Source organism: Malurus melanocephalus, unplaced genomic scaffold, assembly GCF_030028575.1.
Source record: "Malurus melanocephalus ecotype Western Australia unplaced genomic scaffold, MMel_1.1 scaffold_78, whole genome shotgun sequence".
Classification (NCBI taxonomy): Eukaryota; Metazoa; Chordata; class Aves; order Passeriformes; family Maluridae; genus Malurus; species Malurus melanocephalus.
Window position 1 is genome coordinate 849,006 of NW_026623310.1, and position 25,407 is coordinate 874,412.

Here is a 25,407-nt window from a genome sequence, read left to right on the forward strand (position 1 = left end):
CAAGCGGAGGGGAAGGGAGGTGAGTTTCGTGGGGCGGGAGGGCGGGCGGCCCCCGCGCCTCCCCCGCGGCGGCGGCAGCAGCGATGCGATCGGGCATCACTCGAAAATGGCGCCGAAAGAGCGGAGGGCTCTTCATTCAAATTCGTTAGCGCCAGCCCCGCCGCCCCGGGGCATGCCGGGAACGGGGGGGGGGCGCGCGGGGGCTGAGGCGGCAGCGCCGCACGGACACGGCGCTCGCTGTCAATGCCGCCCCTCCCCCCACCGCCGCTCCCGCCGCCCGCGCGCGCGCTCCACGCCCTCCCCGCTCAGCGCGCGCTCCCGACCCAACCGCCGCTAATGGGGAAAGGAGGGGTGGGGGGGAAGAGAGGGAAGCAGGGAGGGAGGAGAGAGAGGGAGAGAAATGTCACCCGGAGCCCGGGCCCGCGGGGGAGAGGTGGCGCGTTAGAGATGTGTGTGGGAGAGAGGGAGAGAGAGAGAGAGAGAGAGAGAGAGGGAGAGAGGGAGAGGGGGAGCGAGACCTCCGCTGGCCCCGCGAACTTGTCAAGGTAAAGGCGCCGGTGGAGGGGAGGGGGGTGGATAAGGGGGGACGACAGCGGATTTTGGGAAGGTAGGGAAAGGAAGCCCGGCTGGGGGAGGGGGATGTGCGCCAAGAGGACCTGAGGAAAATATGAACAGCACCTTCCCCCCGCACCCCCCGTGCCTCCAAGGACCCCCGCGGCTCCAGCTGCGCTCAGGTTGCAGCCTGACCCCCTCTTGTGCCCCCCACAGCCGCGCACCCCGCCGCAGCCAGAGGAGGGTTCGGAGCGCTCGGCGCTGCGGGCCCGATCCCGCTCCCGCTCCCGATCCCGCCTGGCAGCCGCCGCTCCCCATCCCCCTCCTGCCGCCGCACCGGCTCCGGTCGGCAGCGCTCCGGGGCGGCCCCCCGGTTGCCCCCCGCCCGCCCGCCCGGGCTTGCGAACAACCCCCGAGCGGCGGAGCGGGGCTTTGTGGGCTTATCTCCGGACAGAGCGGGCCCGAAGTGCACTACACTGGTAATTGAAAAGAAAAAAAAAAAAAAAAAAAAAAAAAAAAAAAAAACAACCCCACACCAAAAAGAAAAGAAGGCAAAAAGCCTTGTTGGAGGAACTTGACGGAGCGAGGTTCAACTCGGGCAGCGCTCCCGCCTCGGCTGCGCGCAGAGCGCTCGGGGAGAACGGGAACTTTCATTTTCAAGCCGCATCCTCCCTCCGCCCCAAGCTGTGGCTGATCGTAAGGTACCTGATGGCCGGGTTAGCGCTGGCACCCGCGTTTCAGGAATGGGGAAGCCGAGATGGAGGTTAGCGAGCTGCCGAAAGCCGCGGGGGGAAGGCAGGTTACAGTGCCGCCCGAACCACTCGCTCCCTCCACTTGACATGTGCCTGCTGAAGGGTCCTTCCCTGGGAGCTCCGCGGACCCAGCCTCGGGTGGGAGAGCCAGCGCATCCCTGGCATCTGGTCCTCGGGCTTTCTGGCTTCAGTGTTTTGGGGTTTTTTTCCTATTCTGATGGGCTTTTTAGAAAGGGAAAGGAAAGCAGAGGCCTTAGACCTGCAAACTGTTGTTCCCATGACTTTGGGGAAGGTTTTTCAAAAGTATATGAGAGTCTGGGAGCTCTGTTCCCGCTGACTTTCAAACTCTTCCCTTCACGTCTGTGAGCGAGTCCTCTTGAACTCGGTTGGACTGCTGGCAGACGAGCGCTAGCAGGCTCAGGGCCTAATGCTTTTCATGATTCCACTGCTCCCTGCTAGAGCTGCACTGACAAAATATAAGCAGAACAAGTTTTGAAAGGGAGAGGTAATTTCTCGCTTTTTTTTTTTTTTTTTTTTTTTTTTTTTTTTAAGCCAACTGCCGCAGTACAAAACACCAAGGTTTTGGGGCTCAAAAAGCTTAGACCATCATGGCTATGAAAACTACTGCTGCTCAGAAAGTATGTAATTCTGGCGCTCCTTAAGGAAAAAAAAGCAGTGCAAGGCAACATGTAAGTAATCACATAGCTAACATTATGCCTTTATATTATTATATTTTCTTCAGATTTGAAGTTTGGTACTGCAAAAGAAACTGATTACTAATTTTTTTAAACCAGGTTCTCAATGAAAATGAGCCAGATGACAAAACTTCAGATTGTAAAGCCATTCTATTAAAAAGGAGGAAATATAAATTATTTGCAATATATTTACTTTTTTTCTCTTCTTTTGTTAAAGTTACCCTGAGCAAAATTTTCAAAAAGTGTGCCTTTCAACTGAAAAGAATGATAGTACATGCTTTCTAATTTTTTTTTTTTCCTGAAGGCTATGAGCCTGTGAAAAGAAAACTTTGTGGTACAAATAGCAGTGAAAACAGTAAAGAGAAATATAAAATTCTGATGTTGCTGACACCARTTCTTTGTACTTAGATTATGTATAGTGTTGCCCTTAAATAATTGTAGTTATTATTTTTCACCCRTTTTTCCAACCCTAACATAAGATGTAGAAGATAGTATGTCAGTATTCTGTGATACACTGTTTCTATGACACATGGTGTTCTCTAGTATGAATAGGACACTATTATCCTTTCAGATGTCATTCCGATGATTTCATTAAGATTTTTAATGAAAGTGAAATTTTTCCTAATACCTAGTACTTGCTGTCAGGTTCCTGACATTCTTAATGCCCATAGGCCCCAGTTCTGTACAGACTGAAATATATATTATTCTGTGTAAGCACACAGATGTCTTCATTACTATGCTCTTATATTTCAGACTTAAGAAGCTAACAGTGACATTAACAATCATTGTTTTCAGAATGACTTAGGATTGCACAAAGCTTTAACCTAATGTAATAGTCTTAGTTTACACCTTCGATGCATATCTCTTAAATAATGCACAATTATAATACTTTGAGGATCAGAATGGGTAAATATTTAACTGAGAATCAGAACAAGTGAGAAAGCAATTACTATAGTGTAAAAATCCATGTAAGATGAGGTGGCTATTGCATTCTTTGGCTGTAGCATCTGGGAGAGGATCATCAGTTTGTTTCCTCAGTGACTATGGAAGCCAAAAAGTCACAGCAGGAACACAGCTGAGGACGGAAGAAAAAGAAAGGATTTTGAGTCTCACCAAAAGTGATGTCAATTCTTTAGATCAGATTTCCACTCCAAACAACTTGGGCTCATCAGAGTGGTGGATGCCTTATCTGCTTTGGTAGCAGATAAGAGGTTAAGCTGCAGTTTCTATAATGGACTCCTTTCTTCATCAGTTCTCAYTACAGCACTGTCTGAACACCTCCTTGTAGTGCCTGTCTATGTTACAGTTTTTTCTCCTCAGAGGGTGCCATTAATGTCAGAGAATCTCCTCATGTGGTAATAAGTGACATGACCAGCATTTCATACCTGTTCTCTTGTTGCCAAGGGAAGGAGCATGTGCAATTGAATGTTTTCAGTTTATTCTATCTTTTCTTCCATACACATTATGTCTTTATGTTAGTGAGGTAAGGCTGAAATAATGTGTTTTGTTCTTCAAGCAAGGTGCAGTTAGGCCCTTAGCTCTTAGGCAATTTCATTCCTTAGACTTGCACCAGCCCTGAGAAAGTTCTGTTTCTAGAAATTACAGGTTTTTCTCCCACTTCTTGCATAGGTTCTGTTATGTCAGATGAAGCAAACTGTTGATAACTGGATCCAGTCTAGAGACCTAGAAGGCATTTCTTTGGGAATCTGGATTTATGCCCTGGTGGATATGGAGACCCTGAATTTGTAAATTAAAAGTCTCGAAAAAATCAGTATAAAGAGGGGCTCATAATAACCTACATTGCTGAGATGACATCCTCCCAGCTTCCTGTACTTGGAGTTTCCTATATGCAGCAGACTTCATGCTTGAATATACTGGATTGTTTAGATCCAGCTGAGAGGTGGCAAAATCAAAGCAAAATACTTGTCTGCTGAAATGACACAGGAGCTCATAGCTAAGGAGGTTAGAAAGCTGGAGGCTGTCTTCTCGCTCAGGCATGCATTACTTTATAAATTACCTTGCTATGTATTTTTAAGACTTATTTTACAACTGTGAGGATTAGAGGAATTTGTTGTAATGAAAACTGGCATTGTGTCATTACTGTGTAACTTTTTAGTTAGGTTCTTTGGCTTGCCTGGGTCCTTGCATGTTATTCCATTCCATCTGGACAATTCCTAGGTAAGTTAGACCAATTGGGGGGCACCAAGGTATACCCACATAATTATAATAATTACACACCTGCATATTGTTTTAGTATTCACTGTTTGTATTGTATATGGACTTACAGCCAGTGGGAATTTGAAATTTTTTTCTACTTATTTTTTGATTTGAGCCCTGCCTTGCCCCTGATGCTCATCCAGCTTCCTAGATCCCTGTTACAGGAGTCTAAGGCTCCCTTCAGGCTTTCCATGTAAATTTCATATCACTTGAAGTTTAAAGTTTAATAACCTAGTAACCATAGTTGGACATCCTCCTTCATGTGTGTTTTACTTTCTGCTGTAGCCATTCAGTCTCTAATTTGCCCTGACAAATACAGGCTTTGGAATTCATTACTTTTGCAATACTAGTCTGCTAGGGTGATAGAGTAATGTAGAAGGATTAAAGTGGACAGCATTTACTATTGTACAATGAAAACAGAGTTTTGAATTTGCCAGAACAAACATGATCTAGAGATCCTTCTATAGAATGTAAGGACTGCAAGAAATACGTGCTGGCTTAAGACATGCCTATACTTTATTAGATTTCCTATAAACTTCCACATGAAAAATAAAACTAGCTTTTTTTTTCTTTTACCTTCTGATTTTTCAATAGGAAACCTTCCATTTAGATTTTTTTTGAGCCAYTAAAACACAGAAAGCAGAAAGACTAGTGGTGTAGCCATCAAAAGGTTGGATTTTTATATTTTGTTAATATCTTACAGTATTGACTCCAACATGTCTATAGGCCTGACTCATAATAACAAACATATCCCTGAGGATTTAAGAAAGTATTTGGTATTAAACTTAGGTTCTGTGGTAAAGTTTTGCTTAAAAGGTCTAACTTTAACTTCATAATGTTTTAATATTTTTGTATGTAGATTTAATGGTTGTGGAAAGTTCTGGCTTGGTATCTTTGAAAGCTGAAGCCCATTCTTTATTCCTGGATAAATGACAGCAGACCAGTTGCCTATTGCTTCTCCACAGCACCCATGTACTTCAACCTTGAACTGAAGAAGACTCATCAAATGGTGAGAATAGAGTGTGGTTATTGTGACTATTAAGTTAGGGATGCTCTATTATTTTTTCCTGCCTAGCACTGATTCTGTTATTTTATAGGTGTTGAAGTTAGATTTTTGTAGGGTAATTTCTGGAACCATAACCTATTTTCTCCTTCACATTCCATATTTCAGTTAAATTTTCAAGCTTTGCTTTCTTCCTCAATGTCCTCAACTTCAAAAATAATTGTGATATACTGAATTCATTAGATAATTTCTTTATTGCTTTCTTTAACTTTAGTCCTGTGCATGTGCTTAACTCTGTTCACATGAATAGTTTTATCAGGTAGCACTGCTTAAAAGAGTGAAGTTCAGGATATGTGAAAGTGTCCGAAAGACTGAAGCTTAAATTTTGCAGATATGTATGCCTATAACTAAATTAAATGCTGCTGAAATGAATGCAGAAGTGAGGGATCTGGAAGTGCTTTTAGCTACTATTAGTTTGTTTGCTCTTTTGCTGTACAATTTATTTCTTTTAAGACTGTTTGATGCAAGTTGTTGATATGCTTCTCTAGTTTCCCAGTTTCTGGGAAATTTTGAACTCTGAGCTTCACAACATTTATAAAATTTTAGTAGTGCTCATAATTCTCCTGAGAAAAACAAAACATTATTTTGTTTAGCTATTTTGTGAAGAGGTGACTGAACATGCAGGGGAACTATTTCTCTCTTTAACTTACTGCCTTAGCCAGGTCTTTAATCTTACTCAAAAGAATCATTAGGTAATGATTTTTACATGTATGCATTTATTAAGCATAAACCTTAAAAACAAGGAGTTTCCTTTCTTTTACAGCTATAAATAGGATGGAATATTGGTAGCTGGTGCTTGCATGTGTAAGAATATAGTTGTTAAGTGTTGCTGTTGGCTTTATGGTAATTTAGATAGATGTCGGTTTAAYATAATGGTGCACAGAATGATCTGTAGTTCAGGAGACAGATCATAGTGACCAGAAGTTCAGRGAATGCTGAGAGATGCCCCAGACCTTTTTTGGTATCTCAACAAATAGCTCAATTTCTGTTTTCCTTTAGTAACTGTATTGTAGAGTAAGGAGTAAAAGGRACACAACCCTATTGGTGGCTTATGATTTCCACAGTTTATCCTCTTGGAATACACGATATTAACCCTGTCCCAGCTGTTTWCCAAACTGGGCATGGAAGCACAAATGTGTTTAAATAGCCAAGAGAAATGCTGAGCCCTTTATGTCGATATCTGAACTACACCCTGTGTTAAGAATTACTTTAGTACTGTTATCAACAACTAAACTTACTTAACCTTTGCCAGGATTCTTTACCATTTCACGTTTTAAAAACAAGAAGGAGCAGCAGTTTTCAGGCATAATGCATTGAGATGTAACTCAGAGGTCATTTATTTTTAATGCAGATGCAACAATCTGTTTCTTTGTTCTTTCTCAGCAATTTTTTCTTTAGTTTTCTTTTGGAGAACTGATTCTTGAATTAGTTTTGAGCACTTAACTATTTGCATTCTCTTCATCAAACAACTAATCCTGCACTTAAGTTTTGCTATCTGGTAACCAATGGGCCGGATCCTGACTAGCACCGAAGTATGAGTCTGAGTGTTATTAGAGTAAAGAGCTGGGGCTCAGTTTTGAATGTGTTTTTGATACTACAAGTGAAAGATAACAATAGGACGTAACTTGATTTTAAAATTTAAGCACTTCTTTAGTTGTGTAGCTGAGTGGAGTTTAGATAATTTAAGTGCTTAAAGTGAAATGGTTTTTAGGTTTTCTTAAGGCATTTTTTGAATTGATGTAATTCTTTTACTTAACAGAAGAAGAGATAGGTGAATGCCAAACAGTTTTGAAAAGCTTGTTTTCATTACCCTGCTAGGAAGATAACTTTGTTTCTTTTGTTCCATCCCCTAGTGGTTGCATCACTTTCACTTCCCTGACTCTTATACCTGTTGTGTCCTGCTAACCTCTTCTCCAATGTCCAGTTTTCTATTAACTTTTCCATACTGATTATTCTTTGTCTCTCTTCATTTTTCCTGGAGTTTTAGAGAGGTCGTTATAGTTTTCCAAATTCTTCCCTTCTTTCACCAGTTCCTGGAATCGAGCAAAAAATAAAACCCTCTGATTTCAAATATGCATTTTTAGTGAGGATTACACAAGTTAAGAATTTAGTGCTGTATCAATAGAAAGGGTACACAGAGGCTTGTGGATGCTATTTATAGAAATGGAACTGGATTTTACATATTATTAAAAACTATTCCCTAATTTGGGATATTGGGATCAACATCCAGGCAGTAAGATCAGGATTTTAAGGTGATGCTTTAAAAATCACTATGCTTATTTAAAAAAAAAAAACCAAAACACAAAAACTCCACAAAAATCCATGTATACTGAATAGACTGATAGAGTTGATGTTGCTGTTTTATTGAACTGTGTATCACTGAACTTTTCTGAAGCCTTACAAAAGACAGCATGGAGTTGGAAGAGAAGCAAGGATCTCCATGAAGGGCTGTCAGTTATAGCTGTGGTAAGTTAAAAAAATACAATATTGTATTTGTTAATTTTTCACCGGTATGAAGTGACTTGTATTTAGGGCTCTGTTCACTTTGGCAAAATTAAGCCACTTTTATTAAGACAATCTCTACATTCTCTGGATTCATTTATATGCTATCACTGTGTAACAATTGTGTTCTGCTGTATTTGATTTTGTGGTGTAACTCCTGAATAAAAACAATAAGTGATATAAAAATCTGTGAAAAAAWTTTTCACACTGATTATGCTAGTGTTTTCATGCCTGCTTTCTGAGCAAAAACAAGTATATAGGATCATGTTTATCTCCTAATAACTTTCGAATCCACTGCTTAATTTCAGCTGCATTTGATATAGAGGTAGAAGTCACAAAGTGAAGTTTCTGCGATTTGAATGAAATTTAGCAGCTGTGAGTAGAGAAGAGACTCAAAATTAGTGCCCCTGGGGTAGAAAAGACTGCAGCACAGGCTCAGAAATTTTCTGTTCTGTTCAACCTGTTGCCTTGCAGGTCAGCATGCTTGGTTGGTCTGTCAGTTGACACATGTAGCTCAGACCTAGCCACAATGTGAGCTGCTTCGTGCTCTCCTAAACATCAGAAGTTGGAATTTAGAGAAATCTGTTTAGAAGGAAATGGGAAAACAGCCAGGCTAACTTTGGCACAGGTGTATCAGTGGCACCTATAAGCATGCTGATAGGAAGCTAAACTTCATTACTACTACTTGTGAAAAACCTTGGCTTTGCCAGGGCCTTTTAAGTCTCCCAAACCACTTGTGAATCATTCCATGTTATGGTATTTTCTATACCTGGATTAGAAACATGTTTTCCTGTCCATGTCAAAGAAGGAAACTGTTGGGATAGCTTAAGTATTTCATTCCTTTGGTTGTTTGGACATTACCTCTGAGCTATTACTTAAGCTGTCAAGATTGTGAAACTRTATTTTCAGCTCTCCCCAGAAACTGACCGTAATTTACACTGCAGCTATGTGTCCCTGACCCATGTTACAACCTACACTCTTAGAACAGTGCAGAAAATATGCATTGTATTCCAATTAACTTCCTTTGTGAAGAAAGATGTGGGCCTAGATACAGGGACAGAAAACAATATTAGGATCAGGCTGCATCAAGTTATCATACTGTATTGCAACTTGGGAAATGCTAAATCTGTAGCTGTGTGATTTTGTCACCAAAATTGTACTGAAAGATTTTGTTTGTCCATTCATCTCAGTCAGTGAGAAATGGGCAGATTACACTTGCCAGAAATGCTGCATCACTCACTGTACAGGCTCAGATAGGCACACTAGCTTAGCATATGTCTGATATTTTTAAATTTTCTGTTTAATGTTAGACAGGGGTCAAGATACAACACTCTTTAAACAGAATTTAGTCCTGTAGCATGTTCTTTAGAAACAGTTGAATTTCTCAGAATAACAGAAGTCTGAGAGTCATGCATGTGAAATGTTGGCTTGGTTTGAAAGACAAGGAGAAACCTTAACCCACAACAAATGTAAAATTTGAAAGAAGTAACATGAGAAGAATCCAGTTCAGTATCATAAGGTAACTGTCTTGAAATGTCAACTTTTTTGTTCCTCCGCCTGCTCAGTTGAAAACTATCAACCTGGCAGCAAGGAAGAAAAACCTGTGATACTTTTTTTCATTTTCTGCTTATTTTTTTCATAAAATCGAAGTCAAGAAGAGAACAATTAGTCATTAACAAAAAAACCCTCAAACAAACTACATTCCATTTTATGAAACTTCTGGTTTGTCTGTTAGATTCTCAATCATTTTTTGGTCCCAGTTTTCTTGTTGTTTGCTTTTAAATATTGTTATTTCTCCAGTGCTATCTGTCATAAAGGAATTAAAAAATGAGGTTTTTTGCTTGTTTCTAGGATTTATTGGTTCTTAAAACCTTTATCACCAGTAGTAGTCTCGCCTAGTGTTACCAGTTAAATATTACTTAATGGAACCTATGGCTAACCTGCTTTTAAATGGTTATAATATATAAAAATATTGTAACTTGTGACATTTTCCTTTTAAAAATCAMCAGAGGTGTGTTTCTAATAAGAAGAGTAAGGTCAAATGATGAATGTTTAGTTTTGTGTGAACAGCAAAGTGGTGGTGTATTCTTGTTCAACGCTATGTTCAGTGCTTCCTGTGTTTTAAATGATGTTCATGAAGTCCTTAGACCTAGCAAAGAATTTTCATTAGGATTTTTTGTTTTAAAAAGCTGCAACTTTTTAGTCTAAAAATGACTAATTCTAAACTGCTTTTTATTATGTATTTTTCAAGACTTTGGTCTTGGATGCTACTATATGTGGTCAGATATTTTCACAGTCATGAAGACCTCAATAAATTCACAGACCTGTGCTGTGTCCCTAAAAGGGGTGTTGTGGGACAGATTTTAAGAAGGTTGAAGCACTAAAAAGTGACTTGCTCAATAGACTAAAGAAATTAGTATAATTAATTTGTAGAAAATGATAATGAAAAAGTTTCAAGTATTTCAAGTAATATCAGTACAAGCTTCCATAATGTGCTGTTACTGCATGTAAAATTCATAAGCAATTTTAAGCCAACATTCTTTAAAGAAGGAGCTAAAAATTCCTATAAATAATATGCAACTTAAAGACTTATGGAACTCCTTTATTACGTGCTAAATGCTGTAATAAAACAGGCTATCAGTAGGTTTTGATGCATGTTGCTAATTTTATTTTTTTTTAATCTTGGTATTTTTGCAGGTGTGTGGAGGAACAGGTCCTGTTCTCACTGTTGTTACTCCCACGTAGGCAGACTCTGTAATTGATTATGTGTGGGTAGGGCACTATTGAAATTCAGGAGATTCTGCAGTAGTGCGTGGTTCTTTTTGTGAAAGTTTGGTTGCAAGATCAGGACCCTGCCGTGACTCCTTACTGTGAATTCTGTCACTGTCTCATTGACTGTGCTGGAACCTGCCTATTGGGATAATGTAAGTCCTGTTTTTCCCCCTCATGTACTTTAGATGTGAACTAATCATAAAGCATTTTTAATTAGAAAATTAGTATAATTTACATGTGTTCTTTTAATTATGTTTTTTTGGCAGTACCAAATACTGTATTCCTCAAAACTTCTTAATCACGCTGAGGCTTTGTGGATAGTTGATCACATGATAAGAAAATTCAGCTGTAAGTACATTGAAATCATTGACTTTTTCAGTAGTTAGTCTTTATTGATGTTGACAAACTAATGGTGATAAAAATGTGAATCAAGAGGTTTGACTTTTGTCAAATTACTGCATTTCTTTTCAGAAAATATATACGGTATACCCATTAAGGATTTTATTATTCTTAGGTAATTCACCATGGGACCCTGAAGTTCTTCCCTATTGCAATTAGGTAGGGAGTTCTAAGTTGTTAGTTTTCTTTATGTTCAGAATAGTGTGTCTCTGACTTGCTCTGTGTTTTGACAGATGAACTTTTTGAAATTTATAGATCTATAAAAACTGTTTATACCACTAATACTTATGTAGTTATTACAAACTGATTTACTAACATAATTTTCTTGCTGGGTTGAACACTGACATGTTAACAAATACACACTTATACTTGTATCAGTGTAACTTGGTTAAATTAAACTGAGCTGGCATTATGAATTTGATCATACATGCTGATTAGCTATAGTCTTAGGCAGGAASTACATATTACCCATATCATATGTCAGTGGATTCACCCAAGAATGACTATAAATATCTATGCTTGGGTTAAGGAGGAAGTTCTTTTCCTGTAGCTATGGGTACAGTCATTGCTTTGACTCCTATTTTTATATACAAATGAGCAAAAACTACATGTAGGTTTTYCCCTGTATAACAAAAGGGGTATTGTAAACTCTGTGCCCTGTCTTATGATGTTGTATTTCCTTTTTAGTATTTAAATTCAAGGATGTTTTCTACTGTGTCTTAGTATAAAAAAAATGGAAGAACTGGAAATGTTACTGAATTTGTGGATAATTATCACGGGACTGTAAAGGTCTGGAGGAATTGTGTGTAAGGACAAATAGAGATTCTTTCTCATGAAACAAGGACACACATAATAATTGATGAGTAAAGGTTAAGGAGCACAGGAATATTTTTATTGCTTGGCACAAGAGCAGCATGAAATGAAAGTAATTTGAAGAAAAAGCAGGACCAAAAAAGAAATCCGACTCAGATCAAAAGACTAGAGAGTCCAGTTAAAAAAAAAAAACAAAAAAAAACCCCAAAACAAACAAACAAACAAACAAACAAACAAACAAAACCCCAAAAAACCCAAACCCAAAACCAAACCCCATAATATGGTTTGAAAAACATACCTGAAAGGAGAACTAAATGGATAACTGGATATTGGTATTTTTCATTGCACTGAATATATGATAGATTTAAGTTTAAAACTATCAGTAAATGCTTTTCTCCAAGTTTTTGGTTTTCTTCTGTTGGAGAGGAGTATAAGTACTTTAAAGCATTAAAGAAGACTCAGTAACTACTTGTGAATTAGTATATGAATTGTGTATTCAAGATGACAGTTACAACTAAGAACAGAGGACAATGGGTTGCTAAATAAAATTAGTGCTAAGCAGAAGCCATAATTTCTTTTTCAAACACAAAACTTAATGATTTTGAAATGCATCACCTTCAACAGTGCTCAAACCACAATTTTATTATATTTGTTACAGGATGGGTATTTTCAGAGTTCTAGTTTAAGAGCCTGAACAGCGATTCTTCTGAGATTTTGCAATATAAAATGAAATTGGGATTTTTCAATATGAATTTAAATAATTATTTGAGGATATTGGATGTGTCATTTTGCACTAAAAGAAGTCTCAATCAGCGTATTTTCCTTTTAAAATATTTTGACCTATAGATTTTCTGTTTTCACCTTTCAATCCTATTGGCCATACATATTTTTACTTGCAGTAAATTTGGTAAAAGAAAGAAATGCAGAGGGAGATTAGATGATTGCAAAAATAAAAACCCCAAACCTTAAACACAGCCTTCTAGCTGTGCCTCTAGGTCAGCAGTGCCTCAGAATAGATCTAGTTTCAGAGAAGAAAAGGAAGGAAAGTGACATGCCAGTGAGTGGSGTATGAGGAATCCTCTGCGTGTTTCATCTGTATCTGATTTTTTCTCTCATCACCATTGAGAGGCAGATCACTTGGGTGTGACTGCTTCCACTTCCCGTGATGGCAACTTCCCAGTATTTTTAGGGAGATAATGGTGGGGCACAGCTCTGTTCTGCCTGCAGCAGTACTGCTACAAATACTCGGAAGAGAAGGAACTCTGAATTGTCTCCTGCTGTAACCAGCTCTCTAGTACTTACTGCTTCTTGCACCTGTTGTTTTAAACCTGATCTGATTGTTTCTTTGGTTTAACTCATGCTGTGATGCTATAAATGACTGAAACCAGGACAAGAGCAAGAAAACAGATATCAAGAGAAGGAGATGATGTTTTGGGATGTAGGGAGTGGGCATTTGCTGCACAGCTACACATTGTCTGGGCTTAAGAATACCTCAAGAGCTGAAATGCCGAACTACAGCAACAGAGTAAGTTTCCTTCTGTGCACTGAGAAGGAAGAGCAAGGGAAGGTGTCTGAACATTCAGCATGTTAGTTGTAAGTCTCCAAGAGCTTCTGTCTACTGTGGTTTGCACTCTACTCGTATGGTGCCTGCCCTGAATGTAGCATGTCCTTGTTTGAGTGGAATGAGGCACTTCTCACATTGTTGCACTCCTCACATTGTAATGTCACGAACATTGTTTTTCTTCAGCCCTTGAAAGTCAAAGCATGGTAGCATAGATAGCTGTAACAAATTAGTTTTAAATGTGACACCAAAGAAATATCTCATTTCTCAGTATTTGTAGGAAAAACAATGTTTCATGCGTTTCATATACCTCTTCCTTTCCAGTCCTAAGCAGATTTAATGCATGAAAGTTTTCTTCAGCAGTGCCCTCAGTTCTTTATTTCCAGTTACAACTCTTGGTCTTTTGCTAGTAGGTTTTCTTGTATTTAGGTTGATGCCCTCACAAAACCTCTCTGGATCCTTTATGAATGATAACATTGTGCTGTCATTCGTTTTGTCGTCAAATCTAGGCCTGCATTTTGGGAATCTTTTTCCAACCCTTAAAGGATAGTCATTCTTCTCTGTCAGATGATGGTACTTTTTCATCCAGATTTTTCATGGATCTTTATTAGAAAATCTTTTACTTTGGCTTGACAAAATGCAGTCTTGCCTTTCTTGTTAGCTAGTTAAAGTGCTGCTCAGCTGTAAATACCACTTTCCAAACCTACTGTTTTGATATTTTCAATTTTCTGCTTCATTTTAAAGCAATAAAGATAAGCTATCTGTCTTTATTTTTAAGGCCCATTAAGACTACTTCTACCTGATACCTCTCCTTCAGTGTCAAGAGGTTGACTCTGGTTTTGATCAACATACGATGCCAACTTCTATCATTTGGTCATTAGATTTTCATACCACACTGGATATTTTCTCCTTAGCTGCCTCTTATGTATTGGTAGACTTCTTTATAAACAAAAATGTTCACTATCTTCCCCTTAATTTTTTCTTTAAAAATTTATGTACTGTGAAGCTTTAAACAGTCCAGCCAGACAACAGTTATATTGCAGGTATATTAATGGCAGCACATACCACAGTAGTACTATGTCATTGCATTTGGACTCTGCCATAATCCCTCTGTTGTCTCTATGTAGAATTTAAACATCTATGTTTTGCTGTCTGTTTATTGATGGCCCAGTGTAATGCAAGTGGTTCAGGGTGAGGCCTTCCAAGATTTATGGTAGTACAGATAAATAATAATGAATACACACTGGATGCTGCAGTGTAGTTGCTGGGTTCTGTTGTGTCTGATGCCATGTAATGCAGAAACAAGGTGCTTCAACCACAGGCCTCATAAAAGGGAAAGAGTTGCAGCCAACAGAAAAAAAAGCTAGCCCCGGAGGACTTCTCAGCTGCCAAACTCAAGTCTGTAGCTACTGGCATTGTGTTCTAAAAGCATCCCTCTCTTCTCCACACCAGTAAGAACAGATTACCCCATCTCATATAAGGAAGTCAATGCAAGTATCACAAAGTTCTGCCACATATGCAGAAGGACTTCTTACACTTCTGTAGCATTCTTCATATATTCCCTTCCTGTCACAACATCTCTTGGTACAGAAATCTTGAATAACACAACTGTGGCATTCATCAGTCCTTTCTTCAAATGCCGCCTGATCTCTCTTGGGAAGGAACCTACACTAGTTTTTATTTGGTATCTTGGTACATTGCTATCTCATAGTGCTCTGCTTCATTGTACCTTGAAAGTAATGAATCTTCAGAAAAGTGGTAAGGATGAACTCAAGCAGGAATTTCCCAGGTATGCTGTAAGGGTATCTGCATGTGACTCTTTCCTTTCTTTCAAGAGGACACTGAAATGTTAGTGTGTGGATCATACATGTGGCCGGAGATGATGGAATGTTGAGTGCCTGGCTGATTACAGAGATGGTAGCTTGGACTACGCAGGCAAATGGTGCAGTATGTACCAAAGAAAATTTAGTCCAATAGTTTAATTTTATCAGAATTAGACACAAGATGTAGTCCTATATGGTGATACAGCTGAATAGGAGAACTTTAGTAAGAGCTCTGGGCTAGCTGGTGGGATGGAGGCAGTGAAATACTGTGGTAGACTGGGGAGATTGTATAACACAAAAGCTTGATCATAGCAACACTTCTTGGTTAAATATATATGGACAGGAARAACTTAATGGCAGGCCACATTAGCTCATCATGCACAGGCTGTGTATTTAGGTATCATTGAGCACTAAATTTTGAGCAAACAAGCTAGGAAATCCAGAAGGAGACAGACAGCCCTTGATTTAGTCTAGATCAGCACACAACAAATGACTATGGAAGAACCATTCAGTAGTGAAATACCATACTCAAGTTTGTCAAACTTGTAGGAGAAAAAAAGATTAAAATAAAATTTGTAAAACTCCAGTCTTGTTTAAAAAAAAGAATTGCATGCCAATGAAGATACAGTTTAAATAAATATAAAAAAAATTATATGGGGACTTTGTTTTCTGATTCTAACCCAATTAAATAAGAATTATCCAACACAATTCAACAGTAAAAGAAACTACTAGAAACTAAAGTTTTTTTTAAAAAGTAAAATCCAAGCAAGCAAAGCAGCAAAGAGCACAATTCTGGCAAGTGTAGACCTAATATGAGGCAGAACATAAAAGATTTTGAAATGCAATGGGCTAAAATTCTAAAAGCCAAACCCCATTCTTTCCACATGTAAATTTTGCTAGTAAGGAGGTGAGTTTAATAGATAATTGTGGTTAAGGGAAAGACAAAGCCATTACAGAGAGAAATAATGGAACTCATTGAACTGGCAAGGTGTTTGACAGGAAGATTAGGGCCCTCCCCAAATAGGAGTTGTTTTTTTGTAGGGAATTGTTCATATTTGATATTCAATAAAGTTTTGTTAATGATTTTATTGAATAAACATTAATAAATTGCCCAGTAGCATGCTGTTCCTTCAGTAGTCCTAGAAAAAATCAGAAATTAAATTGGTGAACAAACGATGAGCTGTGTTGTGTAATCTGCTACTTAAATTAGCCTTGATAACAGAGAAATGGAAAGTAACAAATGTGACCCTAGTTTTAAAAGGGGTTTTAGGGATGGTAATGGACTACTGAACTAAAAAGTCAGGCTACCATGACAGACAAAATCCCAGTGATTGTGACAAAAATCAATAGGAAAAAAAATTAATAGGAACTCAAAAATTAATGCTGAAAAATTAATAGGAACACGCATAGGTGTAATAGCAGCCATTGTGGCTTTTGTACAAGTAGTTTTGTCTTAGAGCTTTGCTAGTTATTTGAAGGAGTAATTTTCAGACCCACAGGAAAAAGTGACCCTAAAGTTTTTTGAAAGTTCTGTAACTGAAGACTGTTAACAAAATGAAGTATGGAGTTACTTAAAATTCTTTGTGGATAGGTAAAAGGTTAGAAGATAAGCAACAGTGACTAATGGGCAGTTTTAACATTGCCCCCTCACATTGCCCCCTCACAGAGGTTTGTACTGGCACCTTTGCTGGTCTACCTGTTCCTAAACAGTCTGAAAAAGTGCAGTTGTAAAGACTGCAGATGATAAAAGGAAAATATTCACAGTTGGAGTCAGACCTAATGTTGACCTTGAAGAGCTGCAGAAGGATCTCACAGCAGGACCTGTGGTGATCCAGAAGCCATGGCTGTCGCAGTGGGCAGATTTCACTGACCCCACTGTTCAGCTGTATCCATCATCAGAGAGAGGCAGTGGCTGTTGGATTACAGCAGCCATCAGCCCGTAAACTGTGAGCTCAGCAGGCTGGGACCAGTCTTGCCACTCAGGAAGGCAGGGACTTGTAGCTGCTCTTTTTAACAGCAGGGGCTGCAAAATGAAGAGAAGATTCTTTCTCCCTGTTTCTCAGAGTTTCATAACCCCAACGAGTTTAAAGTACCTGTTTTGAACTTAGAGTTCCTGCCTACTACAAGKCTAGAATATCACTGTTAAAGTGACAGGAAATGTCTTACTGCTGTGAGAAGCCAGGGCTCTCAAGCCACCTCACTGTTTTTTACATGGATTTTCAGCAGCTTCTGTTAATTTCTTAAAATAATTCTGAATCTGTAAATAAGAGTTTGTAGTCCTCATTGACTGATGATAGATTTTTCAATGTGAATCAAGTATAAAATGCTCCCATTTTCTTAAATCTGTAGATTTTTTTAATTGTTCCTTTTTCTGGCAATAGCAATATTACAGATGGGCAGATCAGTTTTACTTCTATTGTTCACAAACCTGTGGGCAATGGAAAATGCCCATTTGCTRCTACTTCAGAAGCTAAAAGCAGTAGCAAGCCCTAAAATTCATCCTGGGGGATATCAGATAAAGAAGCAGAACTGTTTCACACAGCAAGCAGAAGGTCTGTAGGGAGGGATGGAGCAGAAGATATCACTGTACCTTTGAAACAGCTGGAATGGTTTCCAAGCTGTTGTCTGCAAACCCCTAGTGGACTCTAAGGCTATGGTGAATTGAACACCTGTTTGGCTTAACCATAACAGTACTTTAAATAGTGTTTCCAATTAAAAGTTTGATCAGATAGGTGTTTTGTGACTTTTGAAAATTGCTGAGGGTTGATAACGATCTATTGCTCAAAAATAAGTGGTGTTCTGAACTGTATGAATAAATAGAGAGCACTCCCTACCTAGTCAGTTTTAGATAAGTTGCATGCCTCTCCAGCAAGAAGCAACGGCAAGAGGTGTCCAGACRGGAGCCAGAAAGAGCAATCTGGCCRCATTAATCCTTCTGTCCCCATCACGCCTTCCCCAGTAACAGCAATGTGGGGTTCTTGATTGTTATATTGTCCTTGAGTTTCCCTAAAATGCTTCGATAGTCCTACTTTTCATGTATACTTCGGACTAGTAGATTTAGTTTTCTGAGAAGTTAAGTATAATTTTTCAAGTCTTGGGTCCTCATCTGACAAAGATTAAATTTGTCAACTCCACTAGATTACAATATATATCCTTTCTTTGAATGAAAGTCTGATTTCTTAGAAAATCAGAAAAACAGATTTAAAAATTTTCTATCCTTTCATTATGAAAGGGAATAAACTTTCCTTACAATTATTAAATGTCTTATTATCTGTTTATTACTTTTTCAAAAATCCCAGTTGTATTTGACAGCTTATTTTAATTTATTTCTCTGAATGGTAATTTTACATTGTAAAAAGTTTCTTTGTCCTCATAGCATGTCTCTTATTACTTTTTATTTACTATTGAAAATTTTCCAGCATCATAAAATATTTATATTATCAGCTCTTTTACTTGCCCTTCACATAGTTTACTTCCCATTGTCCTGAGTACCATACAAGCACATTCATAGGTAATTTGTAGAGATGTTAGCTTTTCCAACCGTCTGTGCATATTTGTGTTTGGAATTGCAGTAGGGTCRAATTTGAGGTACACCAAATTATAATCCATATTCAAGTGGTATAAATACATTTATCTGAAAGGAATATTTTAAAGAAATAATTTGATCTAAAATCACTATAGTGTATTTTATGAAATTAAAAACAATTGGAAACAAATACTGACAATAGTTTTTTAAAAGGATAAAGCAAATTGGCAGGTCCCCTAATTAACCATTTTGTGTTCCATTTTTCTTACTCATTTCTTTTGATACATATGTGGAAAATGAGGGAATTTGTACTTGTTTTTAAATTATCTTGCTAAATACCTGTTGCTAACTTACATGATTCTGAAGTAATCTTTGCTCAGGCTTGAGCTACAAACTGAATATGAGATTGAAGGGAATCTTTGCCTTGTATCAGAAAGCAGCTTGTAAGGAAGGAGAGAGTAACCTCTGCTATAGCATGGAAAAAGCTGATTTCCTGGCATTACTTGTGAGTGACAGAGGAGAGTGATGTATGAATCTAGGGCATATGGGTGCAGAAGCAGTGATGGGCTATACTGGTAGTTCTGAGTGTAAGTGTATGTGAATGAAAAATTTGGGATAGGTATCAGAAAAGGGGTTTCAATAAGAGTTGGAAAGATCATGGTTGGATAAATACAGTGGGGTCAGTTGAAAGCCCCTTTACTAGAGAACATGACTCCAGCTCCCTATCTGACTCTAGCTCTCTCCACACTTGTCCTAGCTACACCCTCACCTGTCTTCTTGAATCTCACCTTCTTCTCCGGTTTCTGCACATGACCCTTTTAAATGGAAAGTCTACTATCCTGCTTACTCCAAGAACAATTACATGCAAAGGTACAAATTGTCCTATCAGTCTTTCACATCTAAAGCTTCTCTTCTGTCCCCACTATACTTTCTTCAGCCTCCTGCTTGTGGAGTTCTGCACTGCAGATGCAGACAGACAAATTAATCACAGAATAGAATATTTTAGATTGAAAAAGGCCCTTAAGATCACGAGGCTTACTATAAACCTAACAGTAGAAGTCCACCACTTAAAAATCATGTCCCTAAGCGTGTGTCTACATGTGCCCTGGACAGTCTGTTCTAGTGTTTAACAACCCTGTCAGTGAAGAAATGTTTCCTAATATCCAGTCTAAACCTCCTCTGAAACGACTTGAGGCCATTTTCTCTTGTCCTGTCACTGATTAACCAGATGAAGAGGCCAACTCCCACCTGGCTACACCCTTCTTTCAGGCAGTTGTAGAGAAATAAGATCTCCCCAGAGCCTCCTTTTCTCCAGGCTGAACAACCTCAGCTCCCTCAGCTGCTCCTCATAGGATTTGTGCTCCAGACCCTTCCTCAGCTCTGKGGCTTTTCTCTGGCGCTCCAGCACCTCCATGTCTTTCCTGTAGCAGGGACCCCCAGATTGAACACAGTATTGGCAGCATGGCATCACCAGTGAATACAAAAGGATTCAAATGAGATACTGTGGAAGTGCTGGGTGCAAAATAATAATGCTTCTCCTTTACAACACACAGTTTGCATATTCTCCAAGTGGGACGTTTCCCATCATTTGAAAGCTGCTGATCGTAGATGAATTAATTTATTCATTTTCCACATTCCTGTAGCACTCATAAGAATGTGATGGAGTTTTTTCCACATGATAAGTTATGATTTTTAGATAATGTCTTACTAAACAGTGGAAAAAAGGTCTCGCAATTCTAAAGCTCGGTCCCTTTGATTTGCGTTTTTCTATGATCCATGATTTTACKAAATAAAATTAATTCAGTGGATTATTATACCTACTGGTTATCAATTGAAGCTTATGGACAGTGGGATTGCTTTTCTTAATTATTATTTTGCACATCCCTAAAACGTTATTCATGAAGACTAAAGAGTCGGCAGAATGACTAAAAGGGATGTCATTAGGCATTCCCTTAAATGAATGGGGTTTTTTTAAATGCAGTGTTTTTTGGTTTTTTTTTTGGTTTTTTTTTTTTTTGGCACAGATCTTTTCATGTCTTAAGCTTTTATTTAACAGTTTTCTTTCTTAATATTGCTTGTGATTGCACTCTTATGTCTATGATTAAACTTAGCTAATGAGATACATGATTTCTGCTCAAGTTTGGAACTCAGTAATTAATAATCCTGTCACATGACTATACAAATAGATTATGTACAAAGATCAACTGTAACAATAGTAAAAAAAAGCATACTTTGGGGGGGCCAGGGGAGTTGGTTGATTTGGATTTTTTTGTAAGAGGGTATGTCATTTTAATACAAAACTATTTTTGTGTTTCTCTCTTGGTCGATATCTATACTGGATATAGAGATCATTCTTTTAGTTAGTCAGTATTGGTCCCTAAAAATTGGCTTTACTTTTGTTGTATGTCATATGTCATTTTATCTTTAAAGACTGCAGGAGTTCATGATTCYTGAGAAGTATCACCTTGAAGTTCTGTCACTATCTTCTACAAAGTAACTTACACTRAGCTGGCCTCCTGTCACTGTGTCAATGAAACATCAAATGTTGATACTATATGAGAAACAACATTTGATATTGTGGCTATTAAGCTGCTTGAAAAAATATTACAAACATGGATTTTGTGTTTACAAGACGTGGCATTTAAAAATGTATGTCATGGATGCAGATAATTAATGTTGTTTATGAATTGTTACAGGATAGAAAATATTWACATTTGTGCACAATATTCTAGTCTTAGCTCTATCTATTTTTATCTTCTAAATATCTTATAATAAGGTGGTTATAAAGTATTTAAAGATATCAATAATTTCATTTGTTGAAGCATTTTATACATCATTTATAATGGCTACTAAAGGAGAGAAGTGGACATGCACTTCTCATAACAACTAAACATGAAAATAAGGTATCAGAGATAATAGTATAGTTCAAATCAGTAAAAATCATTCTTATGTTTTGCTGTATGAGCATAGCTCTTTACAGAATGGTGATGTCATTCTAAAGTAATAGTTATCTAAATAGATTCATTGCTGAACTTTATTCTAGTATTTTTATATCTTTGATGGAAATAACAGAACACAAACATATAAAATTTAAATTGTTTTATCTTCAGCCACACTCAAAGCTTTTAGAACTTGGTATTTAACCCCAGGATTGGATCAATAGCCCTTATAAATTCTGGAATTTCAGAAATCATGCAGCTGAGTAGGAAAAAGGAAAGGAAGAAACTGAAACGGAGAGAAGGAAATTATTCTCCTTTATAGAAGGAAATGCGAAAAACACCTATTTCTCAGTATAGGAGAAATAATAGGATAAAAGGGAGGAATCAGGTGAGTATTTACAGTGATATTTTTTATATAGTGCTCAGATGTATTATGCTTTGTGCTTGCATGGAAAACAGAGTGAGACTTCAGTTTTCTAACTGCTCTTCTGAGCTGCACTTTACTCACTGTGCATTTTTATTTTAACACAGTCACTTCTAAGGGAAGCTTTATATTGACTTTCAGGCCATCTCAAATCACAAAATTCATTCTCCTGCTGAAATGATGACTGCTGCAATGTTTGTCTTCCCAAGTGAGCTCTTAAAAACCCCACTATTAGACATTGAAAAATCAAAACCATTTTTTAATATATATTTCTGTTAATTCTAGTCACTAGCATTTGGGAAAAGGCACAAGCAGGCACACAATAACAGTTAAGAGTGTCAAAATTTGTGTTTAAAACCTGATTGCAATAGTGCTGAAACTGGAAATAGAAATTGCGAATTAATTGTTACTCAGCCGGGCTAGGCAAAGTCAAACAATTCATAAACAAATGTAGCTGTAGAATAATGGATTACTTACATTGTCATTCATTACAGGTTAGACATCAGTGTGGATTTCATCCATAAGCTGTAAAAAAATAAAATAAATTAGGAAATTGGAAAAAAAGTTTCATTCAGTAATTTATTCATGGATTTGCTTAGTTTCTGCATGATTCCCATAAGTATATGTAGTATTATAAAAAGAGTATATGTTTAGGGAAATCACATACTTTTAAAACTGAGCAATTAACTAATATTCACTGACTATAACTGGTCTTCATGGATTACCATGCAAAAACCCCGTTCAACTACAGAGATGAAGATCTCCTGTTTTCTTTCATTCACTCAGTGGTACACATAGAACATTTTAACTGTTCACCTGAGCAACACGGCAGTGTAACCGAGCGCTGAGCTGATGTATGGCAGAGTAGCATCTCTAAACTGCCCCATTGCTGAAGGGGACAGAATGAAAATGGGTGGAGCAGGGAGAGGTCTTATGGTGCCAGTTCACAATTAATTTTGGAATGGTAACATCTGCTTTTGGGATCATAGTGTATTAATTTCTGCTGATACAGATAGGTCAACATAAGAACTATACTATAAATTGCTGTGTGATGGGATTCCCATTCCTGTGCYGTGTTTGTCACTGGGCAACACTTTTTAAGGGCACCCAGTAAAAAACTAGCAGAACTGTACTCTTCATGTTCATTCTAAAAGGAAAATGAAATTAAATGCAGATAAAACTTTTAGAAGTTCTAATTATGAGACTTTTTGGTATATTTTATAGTTGGCCTTTACTGTTGTTTTGCATTGATGTTACACTATTTCATGTTGCATGACTCTAGAATGGTTTAGATCATGTAAATTGTTCAGTGCAAAATCACATTTCAAGTATATTTAGATTTTAAAGATGTCTTTTTAATTGCATTGTAATTGACAATTTTGTGTTGTCCTTATGTAGTAGGCAGTATTAAGATGACAAGATTCTAAAATAGTCATTAGTAGAAGACCACTACCATGCATAGGTCTCCAAATGGGTCTGAATTGTGCAGWCCCAGGATCATGTCTCTCAGACTTTCCATATTAACAAGGAAGTGCCAACGGTGAACTGTCCCTTTGGTGTATTCCAGCCCCCAGATCACTGCTCAGGAGGAAAACTCACTATCCCATCCTCTTCTTTGATTATTTGTGCTTTGGTACTGCTGTTTTGTAGGCACACAGTCTTAGTTTTTTATATCTGGGCTGGCAAGCTGGTGAAGGTGGTATAAAGAGGTTGTTTCCACAGACCCGTTCTACACTGAAAGTTCCTGCACAGAACAGGATAGAGAGAGATACAGAGACCGGGCTGTATACCAACTTTAAAACAAGACCTTCACCCATGACTCTTTTATTTAATTATGGTTCATTTAAAAAAACCGTAGTAGTAAGTGTCCATGACCATGACATTGGATTACAGCATTTTCCACAGCAGAATTTGCTGCATTTAGTAACAAATTACTATAATTTGAGCAGTGCCATTTTAAGTATCGATTTGATGTGGTATTTAATGAACTGGATCTTAATGTTTGGAATAGAGCATCCCAGTGATGACAAGCTTAAATTTTTATTTACAGCAGATAAACTTAAAGCCCTAGTAGTACATAATTAGTTCTAACAGAAAAGCAAACTTCATTTTATTTGGAAGTTTTGCATTCAGTGTAGTGCACACAAGTACTGTTCAGTAGTAAAAAATACCRTACAGCACATAGTTACATGTTACAATATATTATATATTCTGTGCAGAGGAATGCCATTGGTAAATTTTCTTTATTCAGATTAAGAGAAGTTGAAAATATGATTAATCTCTTATAATTTTAATCCAGATGTTGTTATCCATAAATACTCAGTTTGAAGATGAGATGCTAGATTCATAGATACCTAGTGAACATCACAAAATTAATTACACTTCAGATATGTGGATCAGAGTGTAAGATTCAGRCCTTAGGATGGGATGAATCGCCCTCTGGAGGTGCCCATTTTAGTTTACTGATTTCACAGGAATCCGGCTCTGAGCTGACTAGTTCAAACTGAAAGTTAAGTGACTGCCTTATCACCTTAATTGAGGAATAACTGAGCATTTCATACCATACCAGATCTTTTCTTTAGACCTGTCTAAGAATGGCTGCCTTATTCCTCATCTTTTCTGTCAGTGTTCTTGTACTCTTTCTAATATGAATAAACACAATTGTTGCTGTTGCCAATTACTGCATATTGTTTTTTCCTGTCCTTTTCAATCTTGTTATCTTATCTTTCCCTGTTTTCTTTTTTCTTTTTTTTTTTTTCCTGACTCTTTATATCTGCCATCCTTTCTGCAGCTTTTCACTTGCTACCTCTCTGACAATCCTACTTTGCATGTTGAAAGTATTGTCCTAACTTCTGATGTGGAAGACTGCTGACCATTCCTTTGATGCTGATACCAGTATTTTCTTGACTGATACTACTGTAATGAAGACATAGCACAAGAAGAATATGGCACTCATGTTTTTTTTATGGTTTGAATAGTCAAAAAATACTGKTTTTCTGCCTTCATATGAAGTGTGTTGGTTTCCAAATGTAATTGTGACTTAAAAATGTTTTTGGAAATGTAAAATCAAATGTGAAGAGTAAAAAATCCATATTAAAGAGATATAAGTTTAATAAAATTCAGCATTAGTCTTTATTTTAACAACTGAGTCATATATGGCTCACTTGCAAAAAGTGGGGTAGACTTACAAAATTGTGCACTGGTAAAGTCGGACTTACTAAAAGGTGAATTTTCTTTTCCCATACAGTAATTATTAAAAGGTCAAATTATTTTCTTTCTCCCTCTGGTAATATTTTCTTGATTTATACCTTTTAAACACTTCTCCTTCTCTCGAGTTCTCTGTCTTCTCCCTTTTTTTTTTTTTTTTTT

At 37.7% G+C, this 25,407-nt stretch overlaps 2 long non-coding RNA genes across 12 annotated transcripts in view; one reads left to right on the forward strand and one right to left on the reverse strand.

The window, feature by feature from the left end:
* The first annotated feature begins 376 nt into the window (after positions 1 to 376).
* The window catches only part of LOC130574269 (uncharacterized), an 86,379-nt gene continuing 61,348 nt past the window's right edge, over positions 377 to 25,407 (forward strand). For 8 of the 10 annotated variants that reach the window (XR_008965408.1, XR_008965405.1, XR_008965404.1 and 5 more), the window contains exons 1-6: positions 377 to 545; positions 1,857 to 1,993; positions 5,076 to 5,225; positions 7,675 to 7,745; positions 10,479 to 10,705; positions 10,820 to 10,901. This is a non-coding gene — a long non-coding RNA (uncharacterized LOC130574269). Of the gene's footprint in view, positions 546 to 1,070; positions 1,254 to 1,856; positions 1,994 to 4,115; positions 4,178 to 5,075; positions 5,226 to 7,674; positions 7,746 to 10,478; positions 10,706 to 10,819; positions 10,902 to 25,407 lie in introns of those variants that run through there. The other 2 variants (XR_008965409.1, XR_008965411.1) reach the window with 2 other exon arrangements.
* Positions 11,975 to 25,407, reverse strand: part of LOC130574271 (uncharacterized) — a 38,109-nt gene continuing 24,676 nt past the window's right edge. The window contains exons 2-4 of one of the 2 annotated variants that reach the window (XR_008965415.1): positions 22,516 to 22,563; positions 16,926 to 17,172; positions 11,975 to 16,288 (exon numbers count right to left, since the gene is read on the reverse strand). This is a non-coding gene — a long non-coding RNA (uncharacterized LOC130574271). Of the gene's footprint in view, positions 17,173 to 22,515; positions 22,564 to 25,407 lie in introns of both variants that reach the window. The other variant, XR_008965414.1, reaches the window with a different exon arrangement.